A 21,276-nucleotide genomic window follows, 5' to 3' on the forward strand; every position below is an offset into this window, starting at 1 on the left:
CGTGTTCCCAAAAAGAACCCAACCACTCGAAGTCCTATTGAATGTATAATTGATGAATATAGGGATTCTACATAAATGCTACATAGGATGGTGTCTGGATCGTGAGTAATCCCCTCCAATTTGCGCAGTAAATCTGTGGTATCCCATGTAAGAGTTTATAGAACTCACAAAGGGACCAAGGACCTGATCGAGGTAGATGCCAACATTCTGACAAACTTCCCTTCCCACACACTATTGGCCTCCCCTTTAACGGGTTAAGACCCTTATGGATTTTGGGAAGGCAATAAAAGGTGGCTGTGACGGGGTGGGTGCGTAGCATGAATTCAAACTCGCTCTTGCTGATAAGATTATTGCTCAATCCATTTAGGAGAAGGGTCTTGAGTTGTCCTGAGAAAAGTTTTGTGGGGTTAGAGTCCAATTTGGCATACCCTGTTTTGTCTCTTAATAAGGAGCTGCAACTATCCCTGTACTGGGTCCAATCCATGACCACGACATTGTCATAAAACCCTCAGACAAGGGGGGCAATGTCGTGGTCATGTTCCAGCTCAACAAGAGCCTCCATTTCCTCCCGTGAAATGTTAAAGTTGGCATGTTGTTTCTTGGAGAAATGTTGTTCAATCTCCTCTGCAACTAATTGCGTGAATACGTCTATTGCCGACACATCGTTCTCAATGGGAGGTAAACGTGTGGTCTTAGGCTTAAGTTCAGTGAAGGGACCCTCACCTGTAGAGCCAGGGTCACTGTCAGCCAATCCCATCAACAATCGAATATCGGGAAGTAGGTCCTCTGAGATTCCCAACTCTCGACACTGAAGTCTATCATTACGCAAAAAATGTTTTCGCCATTTCAATTTGCGAATGAATAAATGAAGATATTTTACAGTGTCAAAAACATTAATCCTAGAGGTAGGCACAAATGATAAACCCCTACTTAAAACACACATGCCTGCTGTGCTCAGTGCTTTGGAAGACAGATTTATTACCTGAGTGGTTCCCCCAGACTCGTGTTGTGGGTTTGTTGTCTGCTCCGTAAAAAATGTGTATGGTCCAAAAAATGTGGCGTATAAGGTCTGCCACCTCGGCCTCGGTTAAAATTTTTATTTTTGTCTTTACCACTCTTAGGGCGTATGTCGCTCTCCGATTGTTCCGTTTCTGTAGAGGACAAATCTGACTCTGGTGGTGGCAAAGTAGCCTTACTTGCAGGAAAAATACTCAGTGGTACAGGGCTGCTGTGATATGATGGGCGGCGCTTTGAGGCATGTGGCGATGATGTGCTGCCATATGACAGCTCTAGTGACAGAGCCTTCAGGGAACAAGCGGCTGACTTACGGAAACGCTTTAGAGAGAGGGGTTACCCCGATTATATCCTGAGAAAAGCATACCATGAGGCCAGTAAGAGGGATACGACGAGTTTGTTGATCCCCTCCCCCTCGCGGACTGATGACAAACAGTTTCGGTTTATGACCAATTTCAATAATGGGTCTCACGCTTTGTTTAAAATCCTTCAAAAACATTGGTCGGTCCTTCAGATGGACTCTGATGTCAGCGATCTGGTCGGTGAATATCCCCATTGTACTTACCGTCGGAATAAATCCCTACAGGACAGACTGGTACACAGTCATTTTGACCCACCAAAAACCATCACTTGGCTCACTCCAAGAATAACAGGGTCTTTCAGGTGTAGTGGTTGTGTGGCCTGTCCTGCTATTCTTACTGGTAGGAATTTTGTGAGCACCAATAAAGGGCAAATGTATTCAATCAAATCATTCATAAATTGCCGTACTGTTGGAGTCGTCTACAAAGCCACATGTTCCTGCTCAGTTGAATATGTGGGGAAGACCAAACGAGAATTGAGACGCAGAGTAGGGGAACACCTACGTGACATTACAAACAAAAGGGATAGCCCTCTCTCAAAACATGTCAATTCCATACATGCAGGAAGTACAAAGGGTCTAACGTTTATGGGCATAGAATCGATCAAACCACCTGTTAGAGGTGGCAACTGGGATAAGTATCTCCTGCAGAGGGAGGCCTACTGGATCTATACCTTTAAGACTCAGGTTCCTTTGGGTTTGAATGAAACCCTTACCTTTGGTTGTTTTCTATAATAGGGTAATGTAGGGGCAACTTAGGGAGAGACGACGTTGAGTGGGGGCGCCATGACGTGACAGTAGGGTGCCAACCTCCGCGGCCAGGAAGGGTAAGTCTCTAGTATGGAGTAAGGGCTATTGAGGCATGTTTTATGAGACCGCCAGATCCCGAACTCATTGTCCTTCTGATTAGAGAACCTTGCAGCTCTAAATTTGCCCTAAATAAGACGGTTCCCTATACTCGGTTTTTCTCTGTTACGCCAGTCCCTGTAGGATCGCGCCAAAAAATACCAATAAGATATTCTGTTTCCTATCAGGAACAGCTGGTGAGACAGTGAACCCCGTCATATAGTTAATCCCGATCACTATGTGAGACCTTATAATCTTTACCACCCTGAATGCTGTTTCTTGTAACCTTTTGCACACTGGGCTGTTACCCATATAAATTGATCCAGGCATAATGGATTTATATAATTAAGGACGTCATGCTGTTTCTTTTGGAGATTATTTTTCTTTTGCTTAACAAAGTGATGCTGACAGGATGGAGTGTGGGGAGACGTATCTTTAATGCAAGATCAGGTGACTGGTCACATACGTAGCAACAATGCCCAGCGATACCTGCTTTCTTTATATGTTGCCATGTGACTGGTCACGTGGCTGCTCGTAGCGCCCCCCCTCCGCACGTAACGCGGAAGTATATGGTTGCCTGGCATTTGGATGGCACCGTAGGAGCTCTGCCCCCTCTACTGAGCGTAAGGTAACACCAGCTTCATTGGTTTGCGGTGCGATAAGCGGTGAGCAGAAATCCCACTGCTACCATTGATTTGAGCACATTTGTCACTTTAAATCGTTCTTTTTCTCCCTGTTTACCAATGACCACATGGTCATATGATTATAGATTATTTGCACATGGCCACCTTATAGGAGTGATCTCTCTGGGCTGAGTGCAATTGTGGAGGGAAAACGGTTTTGCACAATGTCACTTTACATGTTTGTGGAGTCACATGAGTATAATAGGAGTGATAATAAGAAAGCAGAAATCGCTCCCCTGGGTTTTGTCTCATGTACATCTACTTTGGATTTTTGATACACCTTGTGGTATCAATTGTTCGGTGTTTGGAATTTTTTAAATATATATTAATAAAGGTTATATTTTAATTACCAGTGCTATATACATTTTGATAAATTGGTAATAAGGTTTTTCATATAAAAAACCGCTGATGTGAAAGTAGCCTTGGCGCGGTTATTTGACCCTTTAGCTGAGGAAAACAGTTGATCCATGCGGTTGTTTAGGATCTTTCGGGGTTACTCTGGACTCAGAAGAAGGAGTGCAGGCTCCCGGTTATAACACTAGATAAGCTCAGGATGGCGCTGGTAGTAACGCTGGCCAAGGAAAAACCCTCTTTAGAGCGTCAGCCTGTGCGAGGGTTATTACATTTCACGTTACGGGTTATCCCGATGGGAAGGCTTTTTCAAGACAGCTTTATCACGCTGCTAAAGCCTTTCCGTCGCCAAGGGCGCATATTCGGTTGACAAAGTGTTTAAAGGAAGATTTATGAATTTGGCCAAAATTTCTGGATAATTTTAATGGTCGCAGATATTTGTGTCATCACATTAGCGTTATTTCCTGATGCGGCTGGTGGTCGGTTGCGGGGCCCTTCTTATTCGTCGCTGGTCTGCGAGGTCTGGCCTATGTATTGGGTTAATAATATTTTAGTTCTGGAATTATTCCCAGTAATTGTGTCTGTTGTTATTTGGGGGCCTGAGCTGAAGAGTAGGAGGATTTTATTCATTCGGATAATCGGGGGGTGTTTGCTGTAAATATCTTGTCCTCAAAGTGTAAGTGGTCGGTAAAATTATTAAGACGTGGTGTTATACAACTTAAGAATGAAGGTTTGGATAAAAGCTAATTATATAGAAGAAAAAAATATCTGCATAGCTGACGCTCTCTGACGTCAGTGGAAAGGTTCCGGAGGGTAGTGTGTTGCTCTGGGTCGCCTCTTGCTCCCTCCTCCTCCCGCTATTGTCCCTCAAAGCTTGCTGTCCTGGTCTCAGTGCCTTGTGTGGATGTGGACACCCCCCCCTTGTTACCTAGGTCCAATAGGACCCCGTATTCCCATATAAAACCCCTTTACTTCCTGGGGGCGTCCTCTTCCCCCATGGTATATTCAAAGAAATATGGTGTGCTCACAACCAAAAAATGAGTTTATGAGGTGCAAATGAGAGGACCACGGTCCTGGTTATCAGTCAATATTTATACACTGCACTCTCACGTATATACGAAGTAGAAAGAAGACTTGAACAAAGTTGATTCTTTAGCAAAAAAACGTGGATTTTTATTTATAAAGTGACAAGGGAGGAAGACGTTTCGGCCTAAATACGGGCCTTTCTCACGCCGGGTCACTAGGGAAGGGGGAAGAAAAGTAATAATCAATATTCTACAATATTATACATAATTTACATATATACAAGTATGACAGACAATATACATCGAGTATGAAAACCCATGGAGGGAATGAAGTGTACTCGTATTGATACAACGATGTCAGATACAGGCAAAAGGCAGATCTATCTCATAGAATTATACAAGGCATATAGCAGCAATGCAGTATAGAGAAGACAGCAAGACAAGCATGAATGGCATACCTCCACTAGGAAAAACAGATTCTCTCAAGAGTATTGCGGTATCTTATGTAGTCTGCAGTTGCAGGGATACAGATGAAAGGGGGAAATCCACCCAGGGTCTATCTGATTGGGAGTCAAGCTCTGTAGACAAATAGCACATAAGTGATTATAAAGTATCTGAGAGGGGAAGCTCGGGATCTGTTTCAGTACCTGTTCTGCGTATTCATTATATACGGACTGTTCAGATGTGGACGCACTTCCTTTGCAATAGACGTACTAGTATGGGAGATATTCCCTGACAAGATGCACCTTAGTAAATATAAAGCAGGTTACTGGTGGAACAAAGCATGTATTGGTTCTTAGTTATCGCATCACTAATATAGCTACCTGGTAGTTGTAGGAGATGGGGACAGCCGTATAGGGTATAGTTTTAGTTATAATATGCTGAGGAGGGCTTCCATCTATAACCAAGGTGACAGTAACCAGTGTTATATATGTGTTGGAGGTAGTCTATTACATGCATACAGAGTATGGAGGCAATCACATATTGTTGGTTTGCAGCAAGGTGAACAGTACAAATGCAAAGGAACAAAGACATATTACCTGTGTATTGCTCACAGGGGGTTTGATATGTATGGGTGGCATACAAAAAATCCTCTAGAAGGCAAGAGAAACAAGGGTATAGTTTAGGGTGGTGTTGGTATCTGGCTGGGTGTCAGTGGAGCTGTCAACATACCTTACTGCCGCCTTCCCAGGTTGTGGCTCAAATGTGCTATGTGCCGGGTTCTGCAGGCTTTTTAACGCTGTGACCCGGAAGCGCCGCACGCCGCACGCGCATGCGCAGTAGTAGTTTGCGTTGCTAATAGGATATCAGTGGTACCGTTGGGTTTAGAAAAGAAGCGCACGCGCATGTGCTTATATCCTATTAGCAACGCAAACTACTACTGCGCATGCGCGGGCGGCATGCGGTGCTTCCGGGTCACGGCGTTAAAAAGCCTGCAGAACCCGGCACATAGCACATTTGAGCCACAACCTGGGAAGGCGGCAGTAAGGTATGTTGACAGCTCCACTGACACCCAGCCAGATACCAATGTGAGGAAAGAGTTAACCTTTTTCACTGACTTGGAAAATAATAGAAATTCATTCTCCCTGGCAAGACCGAACCAGACTTATTTGCGTAATAAACTGTGAGACCAACGTCAAGGACGCAGAATGTTTAGACTTAGAGACGACTGAAAAACATTCTTGTTATGGAAAAAGAAACGTCATAGACTGTTATGGGAGTATAAGTCATTATGTTAATCTCTCTTGCTGGGAATATGCAATCCACGCCTTAATGAATGTAGATTAATGAATATGTATGTTGCATAGTTACGCCCTAATCAACTTTGTATAACTTTGAAATGTAAACAAAATAATACAGTCTTTTCTATTCGGAGCCGCACGTCTCCTAGCCTTTACGTGTATAACGGTGTCTGCCTGTTTTCATTGAAGGCTAAAGGGAGGGCAGAGGGGGGTCACCGGTACCCTCTCTGCATTCGGACATCGCTGGCAATAGCTGTGACCGTTAGGTCAACCTAACATTATCTGGCACCCGAAAAGCAGGGACCCGTGTTTTTTTAATCCCAGGATGCAGTGGATTGTCTTGCCATTCAGAGGAGGAGGTGACCAGACGTGGGGACCAGAAACACCTGGCCAGGTAAGAGTTGAACCTTATTCTTCTCTTTATGCTCCCCACATCTGATCTCCCCTCTCCTCAACGCGCAATAGGTACACTGTGAGTAGATACTGGGTTATTGGCAAGTTTCTACTGAACTCTGAGAGAGCCTTGCCAGCTGATGTTTTCTGTGCCTTGTTTGGTTGTTTGTTTCTCTGTGTTTCTCCGCCTCTCCGTGTGTCGCGTGTCTGCTCTCCTGCGCTTTGCTTCTGTGCTGTTGTCTTTGTTGGTAGTCATAGATCCCATACATCAGTGAGTGTTGAAAGGGAATAGTGTACCTGCTCTGTCCAATGGATGTGATATTCACTGCCCTAGTGTTAGTGGGAATAGCCCTGTTTGCCATTGCTATCGGATATAGAGTGTATCTCTGTTACAAGAAGGGTAACCCAGCGCCATTCAATATTCTCAGCCCCCTCTGAAGTTAGGACACCACCTTTCAGTAGGAATACACATCAAGAATCAGTCTTTGGGTACTTCCAGGAAAGGTGGTTCTAGACCTCACCTTAGGTAGGAATACAAAAGGAGTTAGTCTCTGAGTATCTCCAGGATAGGTAGGTTTAGTCCAAAGGACGTTCAAGGGTCTAAAAGCTGAAGAAGATAGAAGAAGAAGAATGGGGCAAGGAATATCAAAGGACAGAAGAGCTGAATGCACCCTGCAACATCTCATTACGTGTTATCATGGCAAAAGAACAGCCAGTCAGTCCAAGGAAGTTTTTTAAGACATTTGGATTGAAGGGGAAGGATCAATTGGACCCCAACAAATGGGACACAATAACAGCTACTAGAGCAGGAGTGATAGCAGATAAATCATGGACTCAACTGGTCAGAACTCTTTCTGACATGGCAAAAACAGCCCACGATCAAGGTTGGATATATCATGAAGAATCAGACACATGGGAAGAAGCTGGGAAGCAAGCTAATAAGGATCCGCAGCCCCCTCCGTACCTGTCAGCTACTCCTGGAACAGCTCCAAAAATAGCAGGATCCCCGGAATGGACCTGCACAAACTGTGGCCAACAAAATCCGGATTGGAGTGAAACATGCCTAGCCTGTGGAGCCCCACAGCACAAGCTACAAGCCACAGTGTAACGGGGTGCCAGGGGCGCCACTGGGCTTGTAGTCGTGGCCCCTTCTGTCAGGCTTACCCCTGGCTCCGCCGTCACTATCGGGACGGGAGATGTCTTGGTGGGGCAGAGTGTGGTGGTGCAGATGTCGTCCGACGTATAAACACTCTCCAGGCATGGTTCGATGCAAATAAAAGACATTCTTTATTTCACAACTCTTTCCAAAAACCGGCAGTTACAGATGACTTCACGTTCTTTTCTTAGCTGGGGAAAGCCTGCCCTGACGTCTCCTCCAGTGGGGATGTGCCCGGCTACTCTACTTCACCTGGCTCCCACTTCTGGCTACCCACAGCCCGGACCCATACCGGGACTGCTTCGCACTATGAGGTTCCGCCCGCTCCTTTTCTCTCCGGCTTCCCTGTTCTTCCAGCTCCCTTCTTTCTTTCTTTCTTTCTGCCCACTCAGCTCCACACTCTGCCCCTGGCTGTTTCTTCTCTCCCGTCCCGGACACAACTCCTTCAGCACACACTTCCTTTCCCCCTAAGCTGCCGGCTCCTCCTCCCTCCTCTACAGTTTCTATGGGGACAGCATTAACCACTTCAGAGAAAACCTGTGCTTCCTTGTAAGGGGTCTGCCCACCCCTTACATACCTCCCCTCTTTAAGCCTAAGCCTCCCGGCAAGGCACAAATCTAAAATCACATTTTAAAACTAAACAAAGTCATTTTAATGAAACTGCGAACATGTTCACCTGAGGGCACCCGCAAGGGCACACCAGTCCAGCGCCCGGAGTTCCTCCTGGAAGCTCCCGGTCTTAGTCGTGCCCGGAGGCCGTCGGCAAGCACTCCCGGTCTTAGTGGAGTTTCTGCCCGGAGGCTTTTGCAGCACTCACGGTCTTAGACGTTAGCTGGCAGGAACACAACTCGGCAAAAATCTTCTTAACGACGCGGAGGGAGCCCCTGGCTCAGTCCAGCATCAGGCTCTCTTCCGGGCTCAGCAACTTGAACGGTTACAAACAACACACCTTCTTCTGGCTCAAAACAACGCCGGTGTTGAACAAAAACAGGCCCGCCATCTTCCGGTCTTGAAAAGTCACTCCGGATGATATGCACGTTGCCATTCGGCTCGTTGGGCCTGCACGTACTCCGACAGGGACTGTCCGGGCAACCGGCGCAGCCTCCGGAAGGGCTCGTAGTTGGCGGGTTGCTCCAACGTCTCGGGTGGGAGAGTTCAGCTAGCACCGGTCTTTGCTGCGACCGCCGCCGGTATTGGCATTCCTCCCACTCGATTTCCTGTTGCCACTGTGCGGCCTCTTGTGTAGTGGGCCGCTCCGGTCCTCCTGGCACAGCCGGTAGGTTAAGGGTGGGTCCTTCCGCAGCCGCAGTCTGCTTCGGGCGTCCTCTGCCCAGGCTAGTAGCTACTAGTGCGGCTACCGCAGCTTGCTGTTTTCCTGGAGTCTCCATCTTGCTCGGAGTCAGTGTTTCTGGTAATGGCGTCGGGGTCAGTGGAGATGCTGGAGGAAGTGGAGGCGGGCTTACTTTTCCCGCTCTTGGGTATACTCCACCCCCAGTCTCACACATCAGGTCGACCCCTACGCGGCGGTTCTTCTTTTTCTCTGGAACACCGCCCACTTCACATATCTTCCTTCGTGCCCTGGGGCCGACACCTCCCCTCTTTGGGCGGAGTACTCCGAACTTCTTTTTCGGCACCGGCCAGCCCCAGGCTCTTCTTTTGGCGCCAATTCTGCGCGCGCTTTCTGTGTCTTCACAGACAACGGCCATCTTGCCGCCATCTTGTGCCCGGTCCAACGCCTTAGGCACTTCTTCCTCTTCCCACCATGGGATCGGGACTCTTTTCCAATAATCTGGATCCAGTGTCCTCGGCATCACTTGATCTCCTTCTTCTTGGAGCGGGACCCCTTGCATATGATTCGGATCCTGCCGACTACGCCACATGTAATAACCTGCAGGTACGGGATACGCAAGGACTGCATGGAACCACGGGGGTTAATCAATGCAAATTTAATAACATATTGCACAACACAGGTGGAGGAAAAGTGTGGGAAAGGAGCACAGCAGTAGAGATAATGCAATATACATACAACTACTTTGAATAGCTTGTCAATCTAGGAAGCCTCAGATTGTACTCCCAAAAGCAAAACACAGAAATCCTTATTAAACAAAAAAAATGCAGAGTCCTTGTTACCTTACTCGTATAACACTGTGCAGAGTCTTTTCCTATCTGTCCCTAACTAAAGTAGTGTGTACACTTAACTGCAGGTTTCAGCGTGGGGTACCTCGTCACCGTTGGGGCCCGTATTCCGCCGGCAGACACCTCTAAAGTTCAGTCTTTGTCCCGGATCTGTAATTTGCCCGTGCTGTCTGGCTCCTCGCTCCACATCCAGCCTTTCTTGGATCTGTGTCTTGGGGAGATGTCACGCAACACTCTAAGGTACTTGGACCTTGTTCAGCAGGGCAGAATGCGGCCTTGCCTTATTTCGCACGTCTGGACACACACCTCTCTGCATAAAAACAGCTCCCAAACCAAACTAGCTCCTCTGCACATCCTGTTCAGGACTGTACCAAGTAAATCAAGTAGCAGGGGTCTGTGCCCGCTGTTCTTTGTTTTGACAGTAGGTGGCAGCATAACAAGGAAAAGTCCACAGTCTTCTAACCTATATATGTAAATGTTAACAGATCTTACATTTCCCCCCCTCTTTAACCTCGGCCGTCCCGGCCGATACTCTCCTGCGGCGCTCTGCACAGGGGCACACGGTGGCAACTCCTGCCCTGCTTCACAACCTGGTGCTTGGGAGCCAATGTCTTAAAACAGGATCCAGTGACAGAACACACAAATTCATCTGCCAAGTACCGATCAGGGGGAATACCAGCGTTAGCCCGCTCAGTCCGGCGTGGTACTACGGCTAAGCCACCAGACGTCGGCGCCATATCAGGGAGTATAGTATTCTCGTCCCCATCGCTGGCGATTGGTGACTCCTGCTCTGCAGGGGTGGCACCTGTGTCTTGAATGGATGGGGGTGTGGATCTCTCCCAGTCTGCTGGGTTGGTCGGGGCCCGCCACCATTCTTCATCGTCAGAGTCCTCTTCGACGGTAACAGGAACGGGCACGGGCACCGTCTCCGAGGTACTTTGTCTGGTCCTGTCTTCTGAATAGCAGGGCCTCAGCATATTACGATGCAGGATGAGGGTGTCGCCTCTTCGCTCGCCTCTCACTTCGTATACTGATCCGTGGGGAGAGATTCTTCTGATCACAATGTACGGCTCCGTTTTCCAGCGCTCACTCAACTTGTGTCTCGGGTGTTTCTCTGCAACTAGTACTCGGTCTCCTGGCACGAACGGGGCTTCACATACAGGTTTCCGCTGCGGGTGTGTCTTTTCTTGCAGCCGCTTGGTGACAATTCGATGGAAAGTCTTCAGCCGTCGACTGTGACAGTCAACCCAGGAACCTACGCTCTGACCTTCGCTGATCTCGGGGGGAGCCAGGTTGAGCTCTTCAGTGCCTCTTCTGGCTCTTCCAAACAGTAGTACGTATGGGGTGTACCCAGTGGTGGAGTGGACACGATTATTGTACGCCCACACGAGTTCTGCGAGATAGCCGGGCCAGTGATTCTTACGATCATCCTCCAACGTGCGTAGCATTTGTAGGAGGGTCCGGTTAAATCTCTCGCAGGCTCCGTTGCCCTGCGGATGATAAGGCGTAGTCCTTGACTTCTGCATTCCGTAAATCCTTTGCAGCTCTTTCATGACACTGCCCTGAAAGCAAGCCCCTTGGTCAGAATGTATTCTTTTCGGGCAGCCGTACACCCGGATAAAGTCATCACTGATGGCTCGAGCAGCTGATTCAGCTGTCTGATCTCTGGTGGGTGTCACCACCGCAAATTTGGAGAAGTGATCTGTCATCACAAGGCAGAACTGATAGCCCCGGTGGGAGTGGCCAATCTTCAGATAATCGATCATGAGTACTTCCAATGGCTCTTTGGTTACAATAGTCTGTACTGGTGCTTGCTGTGGGGGAGCCTTACTTAACTCGCAGGAACGGCACAGTTTACAGGCCTTCTCTACTGCCCAAAGCATCTGAGGACAGTATACTATTCTTTGCAACCACTGGTAAGTCTTGTCCGGTCCGAAATGGGCTCCCTTCTCATGCGCCTCTCGGGCCAGTGGTACTGCCATCTTCTGGGGTATCACTACTTGCCACCGTACTTCCAACTCTGTAGCTAGGTGCACCTTCCGATACAGCATCCCTTCTTGCACCGACAGCTTATCCCACTGGCTGAGAATCTGGAGGGCCACGTGCGACAGTGTGGCCCGTATTTCCTTTCTAGGCTTGCTCTGCTGGATCACCCACTCTTTCACTTGAAGCAGTTCTGGGTCAGATGACTGGATTTTCACCCATTCCTCTCTGGTTTGGCCAAGCAGGCGTGATGTCGTGGACGATGTAATTTCCAGCATACGAGCCTTTACCACTTGAGCGGTGAATTTACTGAAGTCCGGAATTTCGTCTTCCTCCAACTGTTCATCTCCCTCCCCCACTGGGGCTTCGGTGGTAACACGAGAAAGGGCATCCGCATTCTGATTTTCATGCTTAGAGCGGTACTGCACATGATAATTGTATCTGGAGAGTCGTGCCAGCCACCTCTGTTCCATTGCTCCCAGTTTGGCGGTGGAGATGTGAGCCAGGGGATTATTATCCGTATAGACTTCAATTTGGGCTCCCGTGAGATATTCCGAGAACCTTTCGGTTATTGCCCATACTAGTGCCAGTAACTCCAGCCGAAAGGAACTGTAATTCTCGGGATTGCGCTCGGCTTCTCGCAACGTCCGACTTCCATCTGCAATCACCCGTTCAGTACCATTCTGTACCTGGGCCAGTACTGCACCCAGGCCGTAGAGGCTCGCGTCTGTATACAACCGAAAAGGGAGGTTATAGTCTGCATAGGCAAGCACAGGGGCGCTAACCAAGGCCTCTTTCAATCGGTGTAAGGCTTCTGCTTGTCTTGGTCCCCAGCAAATTTTCTGTGCTTTTGGTCCTTTCGCAGTCCCTCGGAGCAATTCGTGCAAAGGTTCTGCCTCCTTCGCAAAATCTTTGATAAAGATAATCTTACCGGTAATATCCGGCTAGCCCCAGGAAAGCTCGAACCTCTCGCACTGTGCTGGGTGTGGGCCATTGTAGCACTGCTCTCACTTTCCCATCGGAGGGCTGTACGCCGGCTTCTGACACCTTGTGTCCGAGATATTCAATCTCTTCCTGAAAGATCCGGCATTTTTTTGGTTTTAGTTTAAGCCCATGGGCCCGTAACCGCTGAAACACTTGGCCCAGGTTTTCTAGATGTTTCTCAAAGGTTGCAGAATACACTACTATGTCGTCCAGGTAAATCAATGTGGCCTTGAAGTTCATGTCTCCAAGGCAACTTTCCATGAGGCGCTGAAAAGTTCCTGGGGCATTATTTAGTCCAAACGGCATGCGATTGAACTCAAAGAGTCCCATGGGTACAATAAAGGCGGTCTTGGCCTTGTCTTTCTCTGCCACAGGGACCTGCCAATATCCGCTGGCCAGATCGAGGGAGAAGTAACGTGCCTTTCCCAACGCCGACAGGGACTCCTCTATCCGGGGCAGAGGGTAGGAATCACGAACCGTGCATCCATTAAGCTTGCAGTAGTCAACACAGAAGCGGGTAGACCCATCCTTTTTCTTGACCAGCACGATTGGGGCAGCCCATGGACTCTGACTTTCTCTTACCACCCCGCTCTTCAGCATCTGCGCCAAAAGCTCTTTTACCTCTTGGTAGTACTTTGGGGGTATTTGTCTGTACCGTTCCCTGATCGGTGGGGAATCTCCTGTGGGTATTTCGTGCTGAATCTTGTCAGTACAGCCGAAATCTTCTGCGTGACGGGAGAACGTGGCTTGATTCTCCCAAATAAAGTCCTCTATGGCTTGGGCTTGCTCCGAAGCGAAGGGGCTCAGGTCCACTCCCATCTGCCCTAAGATGACGCAACTGTTCCATTGATCAGTGGGTTTCTCTTTTCTTTCCATAGAAACAGCCCAAGTCCAGGCTTCCCCTGCCATGGGCTGCAATTCAATCGATTCTGCGGCCGCCACCTCTTCAGGCGCCAGGTAGACAGGGGCCAGAACAACTCCCGAGGTCAAGGTGTAGGCCTGTTCACCGGTGTTCACGCAACGGAAAGGGACCCTTCCATTTCTTACTGTTGCTAAAGTGCGAGCCACCAACGGTTCGTCTCCGTTCTCTTCACCACGGTAAGGCTCCACCAACACCTCCATCCCCTCGAGTTTACGGTGGGCCCCGACTGGCAAGGTGAGGACTGTCTCACGATTTGGAGGTAGAGTAATTGTTGTCTGTCTTGGGACTCGAACCCTCCCCACCGGGTAGCGGCTCCCACCATTCTTCCACAGTCCTCGGGCACGGATAAGGTGTTGGAAGACCTTTTGGGCGGGCCTGTTGGCAACTGTTGTCTTCCAGTAATCACAGCCCCCCTGGTTGAAGAGCAACTGGTCTAATTCTTTCAGGACGTTCATGCCAACGATAGCTGGCACCTTTCTGTCATACCGGCCCTTCGTTAACACAATCCCTTTTTTGCCTAAGTTCTGGCCACAGGCACGTATGTCCATCCACACGACCCCTACAACCGGAATGGGAAGATTGTTTACAGCCCTCAGTTTGATATGTGCCCCTTTGTCAATGGATACAGTTTGTCCAAAATGTTGGTAGAAGAACTGTTCTGGCATGGTGGTCACTTGGGACCCAGTATCCATCAGGCATCTTACTTCTTTCCCTTCAAATTCGGCCGTGATCGTCGGCGTGCAGGCTGCTATATCTTCAGGGCGTTGGTTTTCTCTAAGCTCAGTTGGTCTCCCCGCCATGTGCCCGGCTACTCTACTTCACCTGGCTCCCACTTCTGGCTACCCGCAGCCCGGACCCACACCGGGACTGCTTCGCACTATGAGGTTCCGCCCGCTCCTTTTCTCTCCGGCTTCCCTGTTCTTCCAGCTCCCTTCTTTCTTTCTTTCTTTCTGCCCACTCAGCTCCACACTCTGCCCCTGGCTGTTTCTTCTCTCCCGTCCCGGACACAACTCCTTCAGCACACACTTCCTTTCCCCCTAAGCTGCCGGCTCCTCCTCCCCCCTCTACAGTTTCTATGGGGACAGCATTAACCACTTCAGAGAAAACCTGTGCTTCCTTGTAAGGGGTCTGCCCACCCCTTACAACAGCACCAGTGCCTCTTTATCCCGTAGTGGAAAGAAGAGTTCTGATAAGACCACCTGTTAATCCACAAAACCCAGATGCTCCCAGAGATGCAGTTCCTCGTACGTATGATGACTACGTACCCTGGACTCCAGCCGAGCAGATGGCTTTCCTGCAAAATGCTCCAGACCCGACTAGAAACCCAGTCAGTTTTTCACGTTACCTGAACCAAATACAGGTCTCCTACAGAAGCACTTGGTTGGACATGGAAGGTTTGTGTAGAGTTAAAATGTCTCCCGAACTGTATGCCAAACTCACTGCCCACCTGACAGGACATGTTCTGGACAATACCCGTAATGTGGAATCGGGCCAAGATTTTATGATAAGACTCAATCTCTTCTGCGCCCAGGAGCAAAGAACTAAGGGCACAATGGGACCAGTGCATCAAGGTCCTGTGGAGAATGTCAGCTCATTTTACTACAGATTGATGCAGTCATTCGCAGATGAAGGGCTGGACTTACAAGCAGCCGCAATACGTCGCCTGATGGTAAGATCCTTCATGGATGGAATACATGCACCTCTGGCAGAAAGATTGAAAGCGTGCTGCCCAGAATGGAGGAACATGGAAGACATAGATCTTCTAGTCAACAAAGCAAGTGGCTTAGAAACCGACGCAAAGGATAAAAGGAGCAACAAGAAAGTTGTCATAGCAGCAGTGGACGGTCAGCCAGAAGGTACAAGAAGGAAGGCACCGACCTGCTACTATTGTGGGAGTCAGAGGACGTGATCAGAGACTGTAGAAAGAAGAAAAGGGACACTCAAAACCAACCCGAGAGTCAGGAGGAGAAGACTGCCTGACTTGCGGTAGCACGGGATAGGGATGCCAGAGGTCCATTTATACACGTCCCCCTTCACATTGGCAACAAGGAAATAAGAGCTTTGGTGGACTCAGGAGCCTCACGCTCCTGAACCCCAAGAACCTAGTGCCTGAAGGATCCATCTCATCTGAAGCTACTGTAGTATCCGGATTTGATGGACAAGCCCAGATAATCCCAATAACACATCCACTGAAGGTGAAACTGGGACCACACATGTTCGTGTCTAAATTCTTAGTGTCCCCCCTGGGTGGAGATGCCCTAGTGGGAGCAGATCTACTATCCAGACTGCAAGCTCAGATTGTCTACAATGAAGATGGATCTGCTATCCTGCAAATTCCAGAAGATATCCCAGAAGAAGTCCTGTGCACTCTCCAGATGATAGAAGATCAACCTAACATTATCTGGCGCACGAACAGAATCTGATGTTACACGTGAAGTAAACACGGATCCAATACTGCTACAAGTTCCTGCAAAACTCTGGTCCACATCAAAAACTGACCTCGGCACACTACCCGTGCCCACAGTAAAAGTTTCAGTCAAGCCTGGAATTACGCCACCTCAGCTGAGACAATCCCCCCTCCCGCTACCTCTCGCAGTACATCTACCAGTACGTGGATGATTTACTACTGTGTTGCCCTAGTGAAGAAAAATGTAAAACAGCTTCAATAAGTCTTCTTACCTTTCTGGCAGAAGTAGGATGCAAAGCGAGCAGAGATAAGTTGCAGTTCTGCAAAACGAGGGTCACTTTCCTGGGCCATTGCCTTTCTGCGGGACAAAAACACCTCAGCCCGGACAGACAAGAAGTTATCAGGAAAGCAAGCATTCCTAGAAATCTCAAACAGCTCAGAGGATTTTTAGGGCTAATATCATTTTGCAGACAGTGGATTCCCAATGCATCGCTACTCATGCAACCGCTGTATGATTGCACAAAGAATGTTCCTTTTTCCCTTACAGAAGAAGCTCGACAAAACTTTCAAAAGCTCAAGGAACTAGTGATTGATGCACCTGCTCTGGCACTCCCAAACTATGATCTCACCTTTAATCTGTTCGTAGCAGAGCTTCAAGGATTTGCCGTAGGAGTACACACTCAGAAGACGGACAAACATCACATAATCGGGTACTACTCCTCTCAACTTGACAACGTCACAAAAGCAGCACCAACCTGTGTCCGTGCAGTCACAGCAGTTTCAAACATACTGCAGAAAGCATCTGAAATCTCACTCGATTTCCCGACTACCATCCTTACCAGCCATGACATTTATGCTGTTCTCAATCAAGTGAAGCTGAAACATCTCTCCATGGCAAGATAGGTCAGACTCCAGTGCATGCTGTTGCTACCCCCAAACATCTCATTTGCTCGAGTTACAAGTCTAAACCTTGCTGATCTGCTGATCTTTACAAGTTTAGAAGGGGGGACAGAAGAGAGGACAGAAGAGAGGACAGAAGAGAGTGACAAACGTACCAGCGCACCATTTGATCATGATTGTCAGGAACTCATTGAACATGAGGCAAAGCCCCTGCACAATATTCAGGCAACACCGCTTACAAATCCAGACTTTGAACTTTTTGTGGATGGTAGCAGATACGCTGATGAAGCAGGCAAGTTCCACACCGGATTTGCAGTAGTGACTCTATATGCAGTCCTAGCCAAACAACCGCTACCTCCACGCATATCTGCTCAAGAAGCAGAACTTCTTGCTCTCATCTGGGCAATTGAGTTTCTGGAAGAACGAACAGCGAACATCTACACGGACTCAGCCTATGCACACGGCATTGTGCACGATTTTGGCACTATCTGGCAGACTAGAGGATTCCTCACAGCAACAGGAAATCCCATCAGGCATGGAGCCTCAGTGAAGAAACTAATGGAAGTAGCCTTGATACCAAAACAGCTAGCAATCATAAAGGTTGCTGCCCACACCAAGGCTCAAACACCCGAGGCAAGGGGAAATCGCTTGGCCGATCAAACAGCAAAACAAGCAGCCTTAAGGCCACTTTACACACAGAGATAAATCTTTGGCAGATCTGTGGTTGCAGTGAAATTGTGGACAATCAGTGCCAGGTTTGTGGCTGTGTACAAATGGAACAATATGTCCATGATTTCACTGCAACCACAGATCTGCCAAAGATTTATCTCTGCATGTAAAGTGGCCTTTACTCCCTTTGAAGGAGACGGAAACAGTGTCAACGACGGAGGAAGAAATGCAGAACCTCTTTGAGACACAAGAAAACGCCTCTGAGGAAGAAAAGGCCGGATGGCTGGGCAAGGGGGCAAAAAAGGTGGAGGGGATTTGGCGCCTAAACGGACTTCCCGTCCTGCCACGCAGTTGGTTCCCTGCCATTTTCCAAGTACTCCACTACCCCACACATGGAAGCACAAACTCAATCATGAACCAGATGCAACCATATTGGGTAGCCCCCGGCTTCAGACAATACGCCTCCCCGGAGAATAAAGGATTGTCACATCTGTCAACAACACAATCCAGGCCAGCTAACTAAAACCCCGCAAAGACACATGCCAAAGACGTTTGCCCCATTTCAAAGAGTACAAATAGACTATATACAGTTGCCAAAACATGGCATCTACGAGTTTGTACTTGTCTGTGTAGACCTCTTCTCAGGATGGCCATAGGCCTACCCTGTCAGTTCAGCCACAGCCCGAGTTACAGCAAAAAAATTGGCCTGTGAGCTGGTACCCCGGTTTGGACTCCCTGAAGTCATAGAGTCAGACCGAGGTACTCATTTCACTGGACAAGTTTTCCAGAACACCTGTGCCCTGTTAGGCATTCAGTCAGCCTTACACACGCCTTACCACCCACAGTCATCAGGGAAAGTGGAAAGGTTAAATGGAACTCTCTAAAGCTCAAATTAGCCAAGGCAGTGGAGGAGACTGGTAGACCATGGACAGAATGTCTCCCCATAGCTCTTTACTCTATAAGGACTACCCCGCAGGGAAAGCACAGGCTCTCACCCTTTGAAATACTCTTTGGTAGTGCACTCAGATTAGGATGCTACTTCCCGCAGGAGTTACACCTGCAATGTGATAGACTAACGTCTTATGTTCTTTCCCTGCAGAAGAGACTAACTGAAACCCACCAAAGGGTCTACTCTTCTCTACCCGATCCTGATGCCATTCCAGGAACCCACTCTCTAAAGCCTGGTGACCGGGTCTACCTAAAGAAGCACGTGAAAAAGACCCTTGAGCCACGATTCGAAGGGCCTTTGACTGTCCAGCTGACCACTCCAACCTCCGTCAAACTTGAGGGGAGATCGACATGGGTCCATGCCAGCCACTGCAAGAAGGCCCAATACTGCTGATAAGTATTTCTATGTGTACTCCCTTTTTGGGGCCTTCTACACCACGGCAGAATTCATTTGAGACCCATCATGAAGTGTTAGCTGAAAAACTTGAGATCACAGACTGCTGGATATGTACACACGCACCTGTGACAGCCTCTTCCATGCCATACTTAGCCATACCCGTCCCAATAAACAAAGTGTTTCAATGGGGAGGCTGTTACAACAGACTATCAGTGTTCCAAGTGTTACTCTGTTTACTAGTTGCTTATGTAGTGTTCAAGTTGCTAATGGCTTTGTTTTCCCGCTGCTTGAAGCAATGTAGATGCAATGATTATTCAGCACCCATATGAAATCACTAATATGCCTTTTTTCTCTTCTCTACTCTTTCCTCTAGAAATCACCTTGGCGTATCATGATGAGACTCCTATCGAGAGGCATGCAGGCAGTCCTGGGTGACGGATGTGAGACGACACTCCCTGAGCAACCCGCGACTCAGAAAGTATCTGGAGACTAGCCTGCTCGCTCTATAGTCCACAGCTTCTCGATGGCCCCCTGTCCATCAATCACGCCAATAGGGGGGATTGTGAGGAAAGAGTTAACCTTTTTCACTGACTTAGAAAATAATAGAAATTCATTCTCCCTGGCAAGACCGAACCAGACTTATTTGCGTAATAAACTGTGAGACCAACCTCAAGGACACAGAATGTTTTGACTTAGAGACGACTGAAAAACATTCTTGTTATGGAAAAAGAAACGTCATAGACTGTTATGGGAGTATAAGTCATTATGTTAATTTCTCTTGCTGGGAATATGCAATCCACGCCTTAATGAATGTAGATTAATGAATATGTATGTTGCATAGTTACGCCCTAATCAACTTTGTATTACTTTGAAAGGTAAACAAAATAATACAGTCTTTCTATTCGGAGCCGCACGTCTCCTAGCCTTTACGTGTATAACGGTGTCTGCCTGTTTTCATTGAAGGCTAAAGGGAGGGCAGAGGGGGGTCACCGGTACCCTCTGCATTCGGACATCGCTGGCAATAGCTGTGACCGTTAGGTCAACCTAACACCACCCTTGTTTCTCTTGCCTTCTAGAGGATTTTTTGTATGCCACCCATACATATCAAACCCCCTGTGAGCAATACACAGGTAATATGTCTTTGTTCCTTTGCATTTGTACTGTTCACCTTGCTGCAAACCAACAATATGTGATTGCCTCCATACTCTGTATGCATGTAATAGACTACCTCCAACACATATATAACACTGGTTACTGTCACCTTGGTTATAGATGGAAGCCCTCCTCAGCATATTATAACTAAAACTATACCCTATACGGCTGTCCCCATCTCCTACAACTACCAGGTAGCTATATTAGTGATGCGATAACTAAGAACCAATACATGCTTTGTTCCACCAGTAACCTGCTTTATATTTACTAAGGTGCATCTTGTCAGGGAATATCTCCCATACTAGTACGTCTATTGCAAAGGAAGTGCGTCCACATCTGAACAGTCCGTATATAATGAATACGCAGAACAGGTACTGAAACAGATCCCGAGCTTCCCCTCTCAGATACTTTATAATCACTTATGTGCTATTTGTCTACAGAGCTTGACTCCCAATCAGATAGACCCTGGGTGGATTTCCCCCTTTCATCTGTATCCCTGCAACTGCAGACTACATAAGATACCGCAATACTCTTGAGAGAATCTGTTTTTCCTAGTGGAGGTATGCCATTCATGCTTGTCTTGCTGTCTTCTCTATACTGCATTGCTGCTATATGCCTTGTATAATTCTATGAGATAGATCTGCCTTTTGCCTGTATCTGACATCGTTGTATCAATACGAGTACACTTCATTCCCTCCATGGGTTTTCATACTCGATGTATATTGTCTGTCATACTTGTATATATGTAAATTATGTATAATATTGTAGAATATTGATTATTACTTTTCTTCCCCCTTCCCTAGTGACCCGGCGTGAGAAAGGCCCGTATTTAGGCCGAAACGTCTTCCTCCCTTGTCATTTTATAAATAAAAATCCACGTTTTTTTGCTCAAGAATCAACTTTGTTCAAGTCTTCTTTCTACTTCGTATATACGTGAGAGTGCAGTGTATAAACATTGACTCTTCCCCCATGGTACTGGGATTCGGCCGCACGGTTTCCCACCCTCCCTCCCGGAGAACTGTTAATACCAATGTTGCAGGTAATTTATACTTTTCCTTTTGTTTACAGCTCTGTATTCTGCTTAGTCACAGCTGCGTAGTTAATATGGAGAAATGGTGAGAGCGGTGTGCCACGCCGTCCTGTAACAGCGATGTTAACCCTTCTCATCAAATGCTGATTTTGTTTATAAAAGAAAAGAAATTTGTGGTTT

At 47.8% G+C, this 21,276-nt stretch overlaps 1 long non-coding RNA gene across 3 annotated transcripts in view; it reads left to right on the top strand.

The window, feature by feature from the left end:
- LOC142302985 (uncharacterized) overlaps positions 1 to 20,961 on the top strand; it is a 70,297-nt gene extending 49,336 nt beyond the window's left edge. For 2 of the 3 annotated variants that reach the window (XR_012752981.1, XR_012752979.1), the window contains exon 2: positions 18,669 to 20,961. This is a non-coding gene — a long non-coding RNA (uncharacterized LOC142302985). The remainder of the gene's footprint in view (positions 1 to 18,668) is intronic. The other variant, XR_012752980.1, reaches the window with a different exon arrangement.
- The last annotated feature ends 315 nt before the right edge of the window (positions 20,962 to 21,276 follow it).

The sequence above is a fragment of the Anomaloglossus baeobatrachus genome, chromosome 1 (assembly GCF_048569485.1).
Source record: "Anomaloglossus baeobatrachus isolate aAnoBae1 chromosome 1, aAnoBae1.hap1, whole genome shotgun sequence".
Classification (NCBI taxonomy): domain Eukaryota; kingdom Metazoa; phylum Chordata; class Amphibia; order Anura; family Aromobatidae; genus Anomaloglossus; species Anomaloglossus baeobatrachus.